At 46.4% G+C, this 16,866-nt stretch overlaps 1 protein-coding gene across 2 annotated transcripts in view; it reads right to left on the bottom strand.

The window, feature by feature from the left end:
- Positions 1-16,866, bottom strand: part of Fmrfa (FMRFamide related propeptide) — a 305,089-nt gene that overhangs the window by 167,418 nt on the left and 120,805 nt on the right. Inside the window, exon 1 of one of the 2 annotated variants that reach the window (XM_077672607.1) lies at positions 4,633-5,070. The exons of the other annotated variant lie outside the window; for it this stretch is intronic. The gene's annotated coding sequence lies outside the window, so the exon portion shown is untranslated. Of the gene's footprint in view, positions 1-4,632; positions 5,071-16,866 lie in introns of those variants that run through there. 2 annotated transcript variants of the gene reach the window in all.

Here is a 16,866-nt window from a genome sequence, read left to right as displayed (position 1 = left end):
TGGTATACCCAAAAATGGTGTCGACTTCATTCTGGGTGCCTATCCAAGTTTGTTGCCGTGCTAGGCACAGTCATGAAGCAGCAGTGATCGCAGGTTCGCGATGCTCAGTATAATTCTAGATTTTGAAAGGTAAGAAGAGTGCAACAAACAAAAGTAGCATACTCAACTTGCGCTCAGTAAGAGACAAGGGGCAGGACATTACAAGAACCACCAAGAAGATTGCGCTGCTGAGCAAGAATTTGCGTGTTCGATTCCCGGCCGCTTTTCTGATGGAGGCGAAAAGCAAAAACGGCCGTGCGTTCGAGATTTCGGCGCGCGTTAAAGGTCCCCAGGTGGTCAAAATTAATCCGGAGCCCTTCACTACGACGCGTCTTATCGCCAGCGTTGCGTCGGCGCGTTAAACCCTACAATCAATCAATCAACCACTAAGAAGAAATTCACCGCGTTAACACGAGTGAATGAAGATAGTGTAGACACACTGAATCATAACCCAATAACGGTAATCACATTGTCACCAGCAGCTGTAAAACGAGGACAATCAAGATAAGAAGTGGTCAAATTTGATTACAAAAGAAGGAACGTATTGCGAAACGCGGAAATAAGAAAATGGCAGGGGCATTGGAACGAATGGAACTGGTGGAGCTTGCGAAATTGAATAGCAGCGAGGGGTCATTCGTGCCATAACATGGCCCTTTAAAGGAACGTTAAAAAGTGGACGAAATTAAGAGAAGCTAATGGCGCAATAAAAAATAAAAAGGGAAGAAACTAATAATAAGAAGCGCAAGAATATGCACAATCAGTGAGGCAAGAGGTAACATTGGGCAGAACCGGCCGAATATAGTAATAGAAGGAGAGCGGTTGTTTAAGTAGCTTTATCGCGGAACATTGTGCTTGGAGACAATACTCAAACTATTGTCTCCAAGACAATATTGAAACTACTGTCTCGCGAGGCTTCAGTGGTAATTGAAGAGGATTTGGAAAAGGCACTGAAGGTGATGAAGGAAAGGAAAACTGAAGGAGGCCCCAGAATAACTGTGGATCTCGTAAGCGGTAGAGGAGACACTGTCCTTTAAATGCAGGCAACTTATTTTCACAAGGCCGGATCACCCCTAATCTGGAAAGGTAGCCAACAATATTATGATTCCCAAAAAGAGTGACGTCAAAGCTTAAAAACTACGCACCGCTCTCTATTGTATGCTGGCTGTTTATCAGGGTCACACCATGAGCAACTGCCTATATTTCCAACAACCAGGAGAACAAAGTGGATTAAGAAAAGCTACTCAACACTTTCATTCATGTCATCATTGAGATAATAAAAAATGCGCTGAGTGTAGTAAGTCTTTTTAGATACCATTTATCGACTGCAAAAAGCATTTCATTCTGTGTACACTGCTGCAATACTGCAGGCTTTGAAATGTTAAAATACGTCAAAACCAGGGAGAATTATATGGGACTTTGGGAAGACGTATATGTGCAAGAGATGCACGGAAAAGACAATCACGCACAAAGAGAGTGAGAAGTTCGGGATCAGGCAGGGGTGTGAGACAGGAAGACGATTTGCTTACAGTCTGTTTAAGGCATATCTACACAATATATGAAGGAAGCCTGCCTGCGTAAAGTCATTACGCGGAGAACACGATTACTTGGGGACCATTGGCGGCGCTTCAGAATTGAGGCCGGCAGCAGTTTGTTAAGTGAGTTTGGAGGACACCAACAAAGGATGCTTCGGGAACTGCGCTCAGAGATCCAGGCTGCCGAGTTAGAGATAAGCATTCAAATAAAGATCAATGGTAGGCAGACAGGCAGCAAGCATCATCACCAATCAAGATAAAAAAATGCTTGAAAATGGAGACGAATATATTTACCTCATATATGCTCCAAATGCTGATCTCATCAACGAGAAAGAAATCCGGCATGGAATCAGAGCGGGCTAGGGAGATTTCAGCAACCACTTTTCAATTATAAATAGTGGCCTGCCCCTTTCTCTGGACAACATTGATATACAGCAAATTCTAACTTCTAAAGCGTGAACTAGGGACGTCACTAGTTCCTGAAACTAAATTTTCAGTGCACTAGAACTTTCCCACTTTCTGGGATCCTGGCGCAACCAAGGCGAGGCATTGTTAGGGACAAACGCCCTACTTTTTGTCGGGACTCAGGGCTGCGAGAGCTGCTTTGGACCCTCTGTCCATCAACATTTGAAATATGTGTACATCTTCTTTTGTAAGGAATATTTAAAATTTACTTCTCATCCTATATATGTACATTCGTATCCTTATATATACCGCGATCTTGTACTCTCGTTCTCTGCCCTCCCCCCTTTTTTAGCTTTTTTTCGCTCTTTCACCTCAGTGTATCCACCCACAGCTAGACTAGCAAGCCCTACCATTAGTAGGGCTTACCTCTTGAGCTTTCATTTAAGTCTCGCTCCCTCTTTCTCTCAAGTCAGCTAACAGGCAATTGAAAGAAGCGTGATAGGAGTAACGCTCAGAGCCAACTAACGATCGGCTTTGACGACGGAACTAACTCTGGAGTTCAAATTTCGAGAAAATGAAGACTTGGGCTGAGCGTGTAAATGCAGACAACTCTCAACCGGTGGACCACCAAGGTAACAGAGTGGCTACCGCGAGACTAGGCCGGTAGTAGGGACTGACAATTAACTCGCCCGAGAGAATAAATAAACTTCTGGGGGCAAAGGTCGGCCAGAGCTGGACAGGAGTGGCTGGAGGTCAATGGGAGTCAGGCCTTCGCTCTGTTGTGTACATACGCTGATCATGAAATGCTGCGTATTGTGATCATTTGCACTGGGCGAGCCCAATTTTTTTCGATTTATGACTTCTCCAATTTCTCCGAATTTGCGGTACATTTTTGGTGGTCCTTGCTGTTAAAAAGTGTGGCGGGAACAGAAAAACGCAATAATGACATTATTTTTATTATCGTAATTAGCATTATAATCATGATCGCCATCCATGAAAACGAATTATTCCCCAATTACCAAGTATAGGGACGGAATTGGCTCACAAGGCTCATGTGCTCACATGGCTCATAAGTCTCATGTGTTTCAGGGTCCCTTTAAGGCTCATACGCGAGTATGAGCCCTAAAGAGACCCTGGAACACTTTTTTCTACTTTTTGCGAAATCCTAAATGATTGCAGAACGTCATCAACCAACACATCCAGTACTGACATCAGGTGGTCGCAAAGAACGTCAGCCAAAAAACACTCTCTTGCCAATCAGATAACCTAGACACTGGCTCAAAATAAATTTCTGTTTCCCTGCCTTGGCGTTCTTCCGCCACTGGAATTACGTCATTACGGTGGTGTAGCGGCTATTGGCCGGCATTCCTTCAATTGCAGCAATGAACTCATTCGATAGCCGTTTCAAAAGTAAAGCCACAAAAGCAAAGCAGAAAATAAAGGCGGATAGTTCTGCTGCGACGAGCAAATCACGCAGTGGCGCTCTGCGTTGGCAATAACTATAGCATTTACAATGCTTCCAGACGCGAAGGAAAGAGTGAAAGAGTTTATCGGAGGTGTTGCAGCGTCCCTTTAGGCGGTTGAACAAATAGAATACAAATGCGTACCTACATTAACTACTCAACGGGCGTTTACGGTGTGATAACGATATTGGATTGAAAATTTCCGTTCGGCCCGACGATGACGAGTCACGTTTTCCTTCAGCTTTTACGTTTTTTGTTAAAATTTACGAAAATTCTAATCATTAGGCACTGTCTTCCGCAATGAACGCCATACATTTATTACCTTGGCTAACCTTACATACACAGATATTCATACCTACATTGCTCCACAATGAATGGGCCTCAATTCGGTTGCTTAAATTCCGCGTCAGCGCCAGAAGAAGCACTCACACGGAACGGCCGAACCATAATACGATTAAGCAAGAATATTTTTGTTGCACCCGGCCCGTTATACTCTTAAACTGAGCATTGTATCTAATAAATTCTATCGATACTTTTTATCGTATTGTTTAATAAGCATCGTAGATACAGTCTAATATCCCTTAGATCCAACCCGTTCTTCCTGTGAAAAAAAAGTTGCAGCCCTTGCAACCTTTGCATTTATTCTCCCCCCCTCCCGGAAATGCGCTTACTTCGTCATAGTTAGCTGCCAACCGCGTCAGCGAAGTGAGAATACGTAATTGAGTTCACAGGAAAGAGCTCGATACAGGTAAGTTTGTTTTGTTTTGCCCTTACAGCGTGATCGCGCATGGGAAAGCTTATGAACAACGCGCGCTCCACTTCTGTCAGCTTATCCTCGCTTCTATTTTTGGCGTGGCTGCGATTTCCCACAGTGACACGCCGATGAGAAAGTCCCGTCTTTCATTTCACAAAAGCCCGCCAATCTCACATATTTAAAATGCAGCCTACCGCGCGATCCGAGACGCCGCGGAAATCGATCCGACCGTTTTAAAAAGCCCACATACGCACACAGGCACAGAAACCAAACGAGAAAAATCAGCTTTCCTGAACGATTTTTTTTTATCAGTGTCAGCACTTTTGTTTGTTCCGTCAGAGCGGAACGGGCGTCACTTTAGAATGCATACGACGTCGATAAGGCAGAGGAGGAGAATAGCAGATGCGGATGGACGTATAAATAACTGCTGCGCACTCACCGGTTTATACGTCCAAGACGTATTCGTTCGTTTTGCTTTCGAAGACGACGGGAGGAAACTGTAAAATAGTCTCGAAGAAAGAAAACGCTGATTTCGTAGGGTCTCGTTGTCGGTTTCGGCTGCACCTCACAAACAGTAGTAGAGGACGTCAAAAACAGGAAAGAGCTCGCAGACACAATGAGGATGGCTGTTCCAAGGAGTTCCAAGGTCTATCAATGGCTCGGTTTCGGTCGATGTCGTTCGTTCTTTTAGGAGCTCCCGTTATCCCCAAAACGTCTCGCGAGTCCCACTAATGCCGCTGGCGCTACTCCCCCGAAGCTGAAGCACTTCACCACTCGTAGAAGCCTATACGTCTAGAGAAGGCGGAGCTCGGTTCGCCGTCTTACGACGGCGTCTTAACTGGCACTTGTAATGCTTCCCTTTCGTTTTTGTGGGGCAAGCAACTTGGTCGCACCGCAGCACCGCAACGTCTCTTGCTTCGCGCGGTCGCAATAGCCGCAACGTCCACACCGTGCGGCCGTGGATGAGCGCCAGCCGCTAGGAAGGGCGGTCCCTCATTTACGGCGCCTTACGCCCATTGGCTCAAATACGCAGTGACGTCACTCCTGATGGCGAATACGTCACGCGCGTAGCAACTTCGCCCCGGGAGTGTTAACAAAGATGCCTTTCAATGGGTTGCATTGGCGCTAGGAAACGCTGTGGTGTAGCACGTTATTATTCCTCGCCGGGTTTTTTTAGGGGTGGGGCCAGTCACGTCCAAGTGCGTTGCGTCACTGTGCGTGAGAACGTGGGACGCTTTGTACCCGTGTTTTTTGTGACACCTTTTTGTTGTTTAGGGCTACCATATTTATTTGTTTTCTTGGTCCGCCATCGAAAATTGATGAGTGGGTGACTTATACGCACTTGCTGAAATGGAGCCTGCAACACTTTTTTCACCTTTTTCGAAATACTACGCGCTTGTAAAACGTAGTACCAGTACTTAGATTAGGAGGTCGCAATTACCTCAGCCAGAAATTACTGCACTGTGCCCATAAGATAACCTGTAAACCTGCTGAAGAGATTTTTTCCTATTTCCCGGTCTTTCCCGCCTACTGAAATTACGTCACTAGAGATGTGTAGCGACTGTCGGCCGGCTTCACTTGCAGCAGTAACCGCACTCGATAGCCCCTTTAAAAAGAAAGCCACGAAAGCAAAGCAGAAACGGAAGGCGCATCTGCAGCGACGGGCAAATCACGCAGTCCCGCTAAGCGCTGGCGATAACTAAAGCATCCGCAGTGCTTCCAGACGCGAAGGAAACAAGTGAAAGCATTTATCGGAAGTGTTGAACAGCTCCTTTAATTCTAGTTCTTCGTCATTACATAGACTACTGCTATCTTTCCGTACTCCTCTCCAACGTACGGTAGAGGAAGAGTGGGTTTGAGATCGAAATCCTTACCCCCCCGCAATGTCACGGATAAAAAGCGTTCGATAGCTTACTATTCCGCTGTGCCAATGTTTATCGCAGCAAAGCAAAATTAAAACCTCATTGCCCGTAAGGAAAGGGTGACTGAAAGCAAAAAAAAAGAGAGAGAGAAAGGTGAGCAAAGAGTTAAGGGTAAATAAAGGAAACATTGCGGGAAGAAACTGTGGAATGGTGGAAAGTGGAGAGCGCGAGGTTGAGGATTCAGACCGGCACACGCGATAAATTTCGCGGGTAAAAATCGTCACTGTATGTTAACCTTCGCGCCGTCTATGCCGAACAGACTTCAGCGGAGAAAAAAAGGTAAATACCTGCATAGATATACGGCACGCCTGGCTCTGCAAAGGCGCACGATAACGTCTTACATTACGTAAATAGGTTGCCGCCATTTGAAGTATGAATCGATTAAAAAAAGACAGTCAAATGGAGATCAGTTGAGCCCGACCAACTTTCGTATGGTAATGTAATTCGTGGGGAAAAATGATTGCGATCTGCCGGATTTCTAGGGGGACCGACAGGAAATGGAACGACGCCTCGCTTCAGAGTGTTGAGAGGGCTGACCATCAGCCTCCCTACGTTCGACACTCGGCAGCAAATGTCCTTTAGTGAAAGGCAGGCGTTGCAACACAAAGAACCAAAAAGAGTAAACAGAACATTTTGTCTGTGGGTTCTTGCTGCTACCGTTAAAGATTTAGCAAAGATTGAACAATGACGTCGGCAGTGCTATTCCCTCCAATACCTTCTGCAGTGCGCGGCATGTGAAGATTACACTCGGATAAAATATGATAGATAAGGACCACCACTACCCCCCCCCCTTCCATTTCGCCTATCTAGTTTGACTGAGACGCCAAAGCAGACCCTTCTAAGAGCCGTTGCATCCGCAGTCGGTGCTGGGCAATCCAAAATATATTCGAGCAGGCCGTGACCCGTCTTCGAGCACTGCGAGCGATGCCACCAAGATCCTTATGGACATCGTCGTCTTATTTCGTGTATCCTCTAAGAATGAACATCAAACACCAAACATTCAAGCATCAAATAGCAGGCAGACATCCCTCGTCACTGGGATAGTCAAGTGGTCGTTAAAGTAACAACGTACCCACTTGAACTTCAATGGAGATAACAGAAATCCATGTTTGCGGCGCCATTACAGTTGGCAGGCCCGCACCAAAATTTCCACGGGGATCGTGATTTCGCGAAACACGGATTCTACATAAGCGGAAAAAGCGTTTTACCAATTCGGGTCGCGGTTACAGCACTACGACACAATGTTGCTAGATGTTTTATAGACCGATTATTACAAGTAACTCTAAGAAATACTTTCACCGCCTTTCATTGTTGGTACCTGCATTGGTGGAGCTGCGGCTAAAGCCTTGTGCCGCTCGGAACGAGGTCAAGGGTTCGATTCAGGCCTCGGTGATTGTTTTCGTGGTAGAGGCAAAAATCTTAAGCGTCTTTTTATGAAGATTACTACGGAAGGTAAAGGGACCGTGAAAAAAAAAAGCAAACTTGTTCTATATGTAATAACGAGCCGTTTGTAACTCAATTAACTCCATTCCGGCCCTGAAAGACGTCGCTTCTACTAAACGAAAAAAAGGCTAGGAACTATTGATGAAACTTTATTTTCCCACTACGTGGCGTCAGCAGTGACTTAATAAAGGAAATACTACAATAAAGCTATAACTCCGTTAATTTGGTGTTCTTATTCAAGGGGTATGACGAAGCGTCATTACAGCCACCATTACAAAAAATCGTCCAGGCTACTTAAAAGGGGTTTCGGTCGGCGACATCCAATAGCTCAAAGAATGTGCTCTGGCGTCATAAGAGCTGGACGAAAAAGTGACTGTGAAGTCACCACTGCTCCTTCTCGTTTTCTTGTTATCTAACAACGTTCTTACACACTTTGCGAAAATTCGGCGTTATAATTATTTTTTGTAATGATAAAGAGGGCTCTTTATGATAACGGAATGATAAAAGAGTGAAATGGGGAATGATAACGGTAAAAAGGGTTTTTTTAATGAATCGTTCTCGTACTTTGTAGTCATGACTCCTTCAAACATCCATGGCTTGTACAAAATATTCCGTAGATCTCCTCTACGCTCACAGTAATTGAACAGCAGCTTCGACGTTTAATACTGTAGTCTATGCATTTGATCTCGTGAATCATACTTGAAACAGCATATGTGTGATGGGTGTTTCACTAAGTGTTAAAAAACGCTGCGTTTACAGTGTGTCTGAAGTCGCTATAATAACTGCGATAAATCGACGCCCGATCGATTTATCTTTCGTAACGCCACGTCTGACATTCCTTCGCACAAACGTCTTTAATTTTTAAACGTTAGGCATTCGTTAACGTAACCCAAACATGCGAACTTAACCTAACGTAACATGACCTAACCTAATCTATGCAACCCAACTTAACGTAATCTAACCAACGAAAGCGATCATTTCAAACGCCTCCAACTAGACACTACCCTGAATAAAAATCCTTACGGGAACAGCAAAAACAGCGAAACAAAAACGACACAAGCGCAGGACTCAAAGCTTCGTCCTCCTGATAACGAAGCTAACTTCTACGACCAACAATCCATCTCGCCGCACATTCCACACACTAGGCTGCGTAAGAAATTACCGCAGAAACGATGCAAAACAACCAATGTTTGAATCAGTAGTTCTGTATTGACTGTGCCGGAGTTCACAATGCGGGAAAAACGAGATACCTGAACGCTGAAGGCAGGAAGTGGATCCGGCCACCACTCGAAGTCGTAAAACCCCCTTCCGATACATGTGTTTACCCTGCCCGCCTCTTGAGCTTGCGCCCTTCCAAATATCTTCCCTGTATACTTTGCCGTTATCTCCGCTCGTTAGCCGTTATCTCTCGTTCTATTTTGGCGTGCGTCATGCACTCGACGATTACACGCTCCGTGCAAGCCTTTCAATAGCAGGGCCCTGGATCGGTGATTATATCTGGAGTATGCAGAGAAAGGTAACGAGCGAACCTATCTGCCCGATGTTATTTCTTTCTCTCGGGTTCATTTGCTTCCTACATCGACCACTCCACCGAACAGTCGTGTTTGACGAAACGGGATTTCCAGGGCGCAACTTTTAAGGGCTCTTCACTAGAGAGCGTACATACATAAAGTCACCGTTTGCGTTGGAATTTTCCTTTAAAAGTATAAAAAAGCATAGTGATGCGTTCCTACATAACCAATATTGCGATATTTAATTTATACACCAGGTGTTAGGTAATCCGTTCGGAATCTTTCTACCGCCTACGTCTCGATGCTGTGGATGCAAAGAGGTCTCATTCCGTAATTTTTCGGCCAACGGCGCAGAGACATTATAATTGAATGCACTCACCCATCAAATAGGTCTCATGGAATAGACGAACTTCCTTCTTGGCCAGCATAGCTATGTCTTGGAATGGACCACGTCGCAAAAAAAGAGGTTTTCTTCAACTTTAATAAACGTTTTTACTACTGCTAATCGGTCGGAGATATTTTGTGGGGTTCACAGGCGTTAACCTTGCCATTGCCAACTCTTCACGCTGGACCTTTTGCCCTGCCAACGACATTCTTTTTTAACCGTTCCACTGAAGTTTCTACATTCTTATGGCCCACTAATGTGTTTTGCGCCTGTGATGTCATTGTAATGCGTGTGTACATTATATCGCGCTTCAAATGCCCCGTGCTGCTGCGTTATGTTTGTTGCTTAATTATCGCTACAATTGATTCTTGTGTATTTTATTTGCAGTCTTACTTGGTGGGGGGTGAACGTGGGGCGGGAGAAGGATTTTAGTTTGTAAATGTCGGTTTGTCTGTCTGTCTGTCTGTCTTGGGCCCCTCGTTAGGACAGGTTATGACGTATTCCCGACTCCAAGTCACAAAATCCATCCGTGCGCACATCGCGATGCATCGTCATTGCCATTAAGCATCGTCTACTCCTCCCAATAACCGGCAGCGTTTGTAATTATGTTAAACTTAGGTTACGAGGAATGTCGCGACAATGGCGGGCCACTCTACTACTCGCATTGCGACCCGCCGCGGTGACTCAGTGGCTAAGGCGTTGCGCTGCTGAGCACGAGGACGCGGGTTCGATTCCCGGCCGCGCTGGCCGCTTTTTTGATGGAGGCAAAAAGCAAAAACGCCCGAGTGTACGAGATTTCGGCGCACGTTAAAGATCCTTAGGTGGTCAAAATTAATCCGGAGCCCTCCACTACGGCGCGCCTCATCGCCTGCGTTGCGTCGGCGCGTTAAACCCTACAATCAATACTCGCATTGCGAGAATCAGAACAAATGGTATTCTGTGTTTAACGGGAGCCACTAGCAATTCAGTGAAATAGGCCGCCATTTTATAGCAAGTGCTCTACTGCGCCATGCCTCGTAAGGCCATTAATCGCGTCGCGATGACCTTGAGCCATCGGAGCATGAGTGTGGCAGGGGTGACGTTACGCCACGTGACCCACTGCGCAGAAGCGTGGCAGCTGCGCTAGATGGGAGCCTCACCGCTGGGCTACCACGTGATTAGGCGAAGAAATAACGGCTGCTTCACCGGAGCTTCGTCGCTCAGTGTCTCTATATGACGCACCGGCTGAAGCTTTGGAGCTTGATAACTGCGTTAACAAGGGTTAAACCTGAACCATTTTTTCCCACTGCAGGCGAAGCGTCGTGACCCCACTAGGCATATGTGACATGAATGAGCCGTGAACCAAATCAGCAACCAAGAGAATAGGGAACGGGAGCGTGATGCACACGAGAAGATATGATAAAGGGGGGGGGGGGGTCGTTATGCAGAACAAACGTTACTCCTCGGTAAGTAAGAAGAGCACGCCAGTAAATGTTTTCGACACCACCACAACCACTGCCAGGAGATACTGTTTTAAAACAACTAACGGAAATGAAAGTTAAGCGAGCTCGCGCGTGCCTTTAATCGGCTTCTTTCAACGCAGAAACGATGTGGGGATGATAAGGGAAAACTTCCGTGTCGACCAAAAAAGGAACAAGTCGTTAGTACAGCGAGGGGTTCCCACCTTTTTTTCTCGTGTGAACAGTGAGGGGCCAAATTTAGTACTGCCCGAGGGAATGAAACGGCTGAGTGAAGGGTAAAAAAACTTTGGAGCAACGAGAGAGTTGAACGTTGTTTGGGTCACAGGCCGTGGAGGTAGTGAGTATACGCCGCTCGAAACAAAATCAGAATGAACAAAACAACGCGAACACACAGGCGGATTAATGTTAGATGATAGATCGCACGCACACGCAACAACAGAAGCAGAAAAAACAAAACAAAAAAAGTTCGTGAAGGCGCGTAAAGGGCCCGGCGGCAAAATGGAGTGTCGGGAGGCCTTTGGAGAGAGGCGCTCGCTTCCCTAAACAAGCCCCCTGCTCCTACACGTCTCTCGTGTATACCATGCTACTTTTATTTCTCCTCAACCTCTTTTTTCAACCTCTGGTAGTCAGGTAGCTCTTCTCTTCCCGTATCTTGTTCGCGTGCGCCATATGGTTGAGGCCTTCCCGCTCTCCGCTGAAGCTTCATGGAGTGCGCAGTCTTAGTGATGCGTTTATGGCATGAACATGAGCAGGTGGCGTGCATAGAAAGGGCAAGATGTGAATTACCTATGTAAAAGAATGAAGACTGGGTGGAGGGAACGTGCAGCAGTTACATGGGGATGATGCAACTTTTGCAGGAAAAATGTCCGCGACGTATGAGAAAGGAGTAGTTCATTGTATTACGGGGTGTTTTTGGCTGGCAGTATGGAAACGAAAGAAGTGATGACGATGTTGCGGCTGCTTTTGTGCTTGTTGTTGTTGGCGAATGCGAGGACGACGACGATGATGATGACGATGCTGATGATGATTGCTTCGGCCACGACCCCAACGGCGATATTATGTGGGGAGCAGAAACCTTAGTTATTGCACCGGCCACGAAAGAAGTACCGCTAAGTGTAGGCCATTGGTTGGTTTTTGATTAAGGCAACTGATTTTTATTTTTCCTCATAGTCGTTTAACGACGTTTCACGATCTCTGCTACCATTAGAACGTTTTATGTTTTTTTTTTCTCGCACAGAGTTGTCGGCCAACATTGCACTTTCTTCAGCCCCAGGCTGTGGTGTCTTTGGCCCACACTTCCCACTTATCGCGGAAACGCGGATTTGGCATGCCGTATATTTGAGAGGGACACAGCAGAGTTGACCTTTTGCGGGAAACCAGGATTCGCCCCTTCTTGTCTTCTTGCTTTCTTCCCTTGCCTTTAATATTATAGGGGTCACGAAAGAAAAAAAACGTTTTTTTTTTTTCCAACGAGTGTAATCTCGATTGTACTCGCAGATTTTAACACAACGACAGTTCGCTGTCTTTAGTTCCAACCTAGGCTCCAATTACTTCTCACGTTCGTAAACTGTGCTTGAGGTTACTAAGGACACACTTATTTTAAGGAAAACAAACGAACGACGTGGACAGCAGCAGCGCAAACTAACAACTGATTTATTAGAAGTGACAAACATTTCTGCTTGGGCATCAAAACATTTAGAAAGGGTTACAAAGTGCAACTGGAAAGGTGTGGAGGGGAAATGAAAGCACATTTTTTGATAAAAATGCATGTCAGCCAAGTGCCCCCTCAGGCAATTTGGCTATCCAGTGCAAAAAATGCCAGTGCGACCCATTGTTCCAGGAAACTTGAGTTCTGGCAAAATCACACCATAAGGCCACATGCGACATCTGGGGAGCCTTTCACATAATCAACACGGCAGACCGAATGCATGCGCTCATGCTCAATCGTGCTGTCCCCGCATGAAATAGAATTCATAAAGAGCAGTTCATAGCAGGAAGGCTTGGTAAACAAAAGGGTCAACCGAAGATTACGCTGTAGCTCAATCATACAAACAAAGATGAAGAGCCATTGAACAGGTCACAATGTTTAGCGCCCGTTTTCATCAAAACATGCGCTTTAATTTCCCCATCTCCACCTTTCCAGTCATACTTTCTAGCCCCTTTTAAATGATTTGATGCCCAAGCAAAAATTTTTTCACGTTTAATAAATCAGTTGTTAATTTGCGCTCGTGGTGTCCACGTCGTTCGTTTGTTTTCTTTAAAAAAAGTTTGTCCTCAGTAACCTCCAGCGCAGTTTACGAACATGCAAAACCAACTAGCCCAATTCCTTACCTTACTTATTTCTCACTACTGGGATATGTATTCACTTGGCGCAAAATGAAAACACCCAGGTAAACACAAACAGGGCGCCCTGTTTTCGTATACATCCGTCTTTTCGTTTGTGCCTTTTTGCGCCTAGCGAATATGGACTGACACAGCTATCTGTATTGGAACATAATTGACAACTACACTCAAAGCACAGAGTTCCATCTTTTACCCGGCATTCGGAAACTTCACCTTGTAGGAATGGTCCACTTAACGTGTCCCGGCTGTCGGTCCACTTTGTTCGAAGACGCATCGAGACATTATGCAACGTTGTCCGATCTAACTCTGACGCATAAAATCAGCGCAAGTAAATACAGATCGTACCAGTAAGCCAACCAGAATTTTCACAACTGCGAACGGCGATTGTCTACCTTTTTCACGAGGAAGCACATATTCACTTATTACAGTCAGTCATTCTCTGGTCGTCCGCCGCGAACGAGCCCGACAGTCATCCGTTTTGTGAACCACAGAAATGAGCCTGCGTCGAGCCAGCTCCTGTAACTGGGAAGTGTTCGTCGATGTAGGTACCTTTCCGTTGACCCAGCGACCGTGCTTTGTATGTGGAACTCAGCGAACAGCGTGCACCTATAGCCGCACCTACACGCTCTCAAAACACCCCTCTTAGCGTGTCCTACTAATGTCCTGCGCCTCCTCATATCAGACAATACGGAATCACGTAAAGAAGATATATAAATGATGGGTAAAGCGCAAACAAAACTTGGACAGGAAAGAACACAGGACGGAGCGGTACTGGTAACTGAACAGTATAATCATGAACACACATACAATGTACGTACAACCAAATCCACCGTAATCACATAGCCTACACCAAAATCTACCACCAGGCAATATCGCGGCGAAACAACAAACAAACCACTGCATATAATCATACCACACATGCACAAACCCAGGAAAACGACACAGCACACTCTATCAGCCTTTATCCAAAAAAGCAAACTCGCCGTGCGACATCACGACAGACGGTTGGCTAACACGCGTATTTCCTTCTTTCTTGATGCAGAAAGATTCAATGATCTCTTTTCTTTCCGGCTAGCAGAGTGCTAGAAGCGGGTTCAGTTGATAGTAGAGCTCTGTACTGTGTTCGTTCCTCTCCCAGCTTGTGTTGCGCTTTACCCACCATGAATGTACACCAACACCATCAACTCGCACTATTTGCTAAGATAGATAAACTTTATTAAACGCGAGACGGTATGAAGGAATCATCCGCCCCGGTCCACGCAAGCGCCGAGGGTGTCGATGATGTGCGCCGCCATTTCCCGTTGTTCTTAATAAGAGATTCACCGCAACAGCCAGCCCGTCTGTGGCGTAATTCCGCTGTTGTGTAGGGTGTGGAGGTTGAGCTGAATGTATAACGTGAGTAATGGGTAATTTTCGCGCGAACGTTTACTCACAATATAGCTTGGTGCGAGGCAACCTTGCTGGGAGTTGCGATTGCCTCCAAGCAGCATGCCACGTCAGTAAGGGCCAAAGTTAGTTACGTAAGCGTATTGAAAAGCCGTCGTTACGCTCAGTTAAGACGCCGAAATTGTACCACCTTCTAAAGTATTGACTGTTCATAAACAAAATAGCGGTGTAGACAAATGCGCTACGCAGTCTAAGCAAACGACCAAACTGCGGCACAAGCCTACGGTGCCGTGGCGCCTTAACCATAAGGCATCGCTTCATCCGCTTCGCGGCCGCGGCGCCTGCTTTTTTGATTGAGGTGAAGGCCCCGCCGCGGTGGCTCAGTGGCTAAGGCGTTGCGCTGCTGAGCACAAGGTCGCGGGTTCGATTCCCGGCCGCGGCGGCCGCTTTTCTGATGGAGGCGAAAAGCAGAAACGCCCGTGTGTACGAGATTTCGGCGCACGTTAAAAATCCCCAGGTGGTCAAAATTAATCCGGAGCCCTCCACTACGGCGCGCCTAATCGCCTGCGTTGCGTCGGCGCGTTAAACCCTACAATCAATCAATTGATTGAGGTGAAAAGCAAAAACACCCGTCTGTTTGAAATTTTGGGGCACGCAAAGGCCCCCAGGGGGTCAAATTTAATTCGGAGCCCTCCACTGCGGCGCGCCTCATCACCTGTGAAGCGCCAGCTCGTTAAACCTCACAACCAATCATCGTGCTTGATCCTGTCTACAACCCGGTGTACTCTGCATACCAGAGGTTGAACGAGGGTGTGTTCTGTCAGCCGTTTGAAGCCTTATAGGGGCGCTGACGTCAGTATTCCTGCATTTCAATCGAGCCGCAACCACTCGGTGATTTCTTATGACGTCACACCCTCCCACCCACTCGCCCACAAGTGCGGTGCCCTCTTAGTTGCAGAACAAGCGGGAACAGAATTATTCGCGGTAACAACTTTGGAATGTGGCCGACATTCCTAGACGTCTTCTCCATCTTCTCGTAGCAAACAGCGAATTCTGGGTAAAGCTAGTTATTCTTGCGTTCAGGAGAGGTACCGTCATCGGTGTCTGTCCAGTACTGTGCTTTCGTGTGAAGCGGTAGGGGGTCAGCGTAAAATCACTTTCCCGCTTTATGGGGCCGTAAAAACAGCACACCGTTTTACCCGTTGTTGCGCGGGGCTTTCGTCCTGGTATTTTTATCTCCGCCATCTTTTCTTGGCAGCCCCGCTTTTGATCGTAAAGGGAGCAATCGCAAATCCCTGGAACAAAAGCGCCAAGTGACGGCTGCCCTTTCAATGTACGTCACACTGACATACCAAGCTTGTGACAGGTGTGCTTAAAGCAGAAATGTGCCGCTTCTGTTGGTCAGTATTCAGCGTAAAAAGAAAATATGAGGTTTAGGCGTAACCAGCTTGGTCGTAGTTACTCCGAATAGGGCGCGGAGCCGGCCTCATCAGATATTACGAGATCTATGCCTATGTACAAGCGAGAATGTGAAGGGTTGAGCGTAGTATTGCGGGCTTAGTGACACATGCCGCGATTCTCGAGAATATACGAATACCTAACATCTCATACATCCTTCCAGGAAATGTGCTTCTAAGTCGGAGATTAGCACTGGGATCGGGAGACAATAAACGTTCGGAGAAGACTTATTGAGTGGGCTTAAGAGGTTGCGAAGGGCACCCTTCAGTGGAGGGAAACTTCAACAGTGAACACTTAATTGTTACAGCTGCATTAAAGACGATACATGTCTGGAAACCTCGGCACAGCTGAAAATAACCCACTGAAGTATTTTTCAGCTTTCAGTAGCGTCTCCATTTCTTTGATCCCTGTCATATGCTCACAAAGGCCTGCAGTAAAAAGCAGTTTATTTCCGCCAAGCAGCAGGTGTACTCACTGAAGGAGATCTCAAGTTGGGGATCCTGCGGTTTACAGACAGCCGAACCCGACGAACCGCCTCTGGAGATCATCTGCCCGAGATTGGTGTTAGTTAAAGGGGCCATTCTCATAAGCGTAGAAGAACGGATATGTTGTCCACACGTTCTTCAGTGTCGTAAGTTAGTTGCGGTTGACCACTTGAAAGTCAGTCCAGATTGTGCTCCCTCTAACGGAGCAGCTTGAAAGTCGCCCCAGAATGTGTTCCCTCTGTTCCAGAATGTGCTACCTGATTTGCGTATTTCGATTTCA

This window comes from Haemaphysalis longicornis, unplaced genomic scaffold (genome assembly GCF_048455015.1).
Source record: "Haemaphysalis longicornis isolate Haplotype H1 unplaced genomic scaffold, Haemaphysalis longicornis Haplotype H1 scaffold_6, whole genome shotgun sequence".
Classification (NCBI taxonomy): Eukaryota; Metazoa; Arthropoda; class Arachnida; order Ixodida; family Ixodidae; genus Haemaphysalis; species Haemaphysalis longicornis.
Note: the sequence above shows the minus strand (reverse complement) of the source record. Positions and strands in the feature narration are given on the sequence as shown.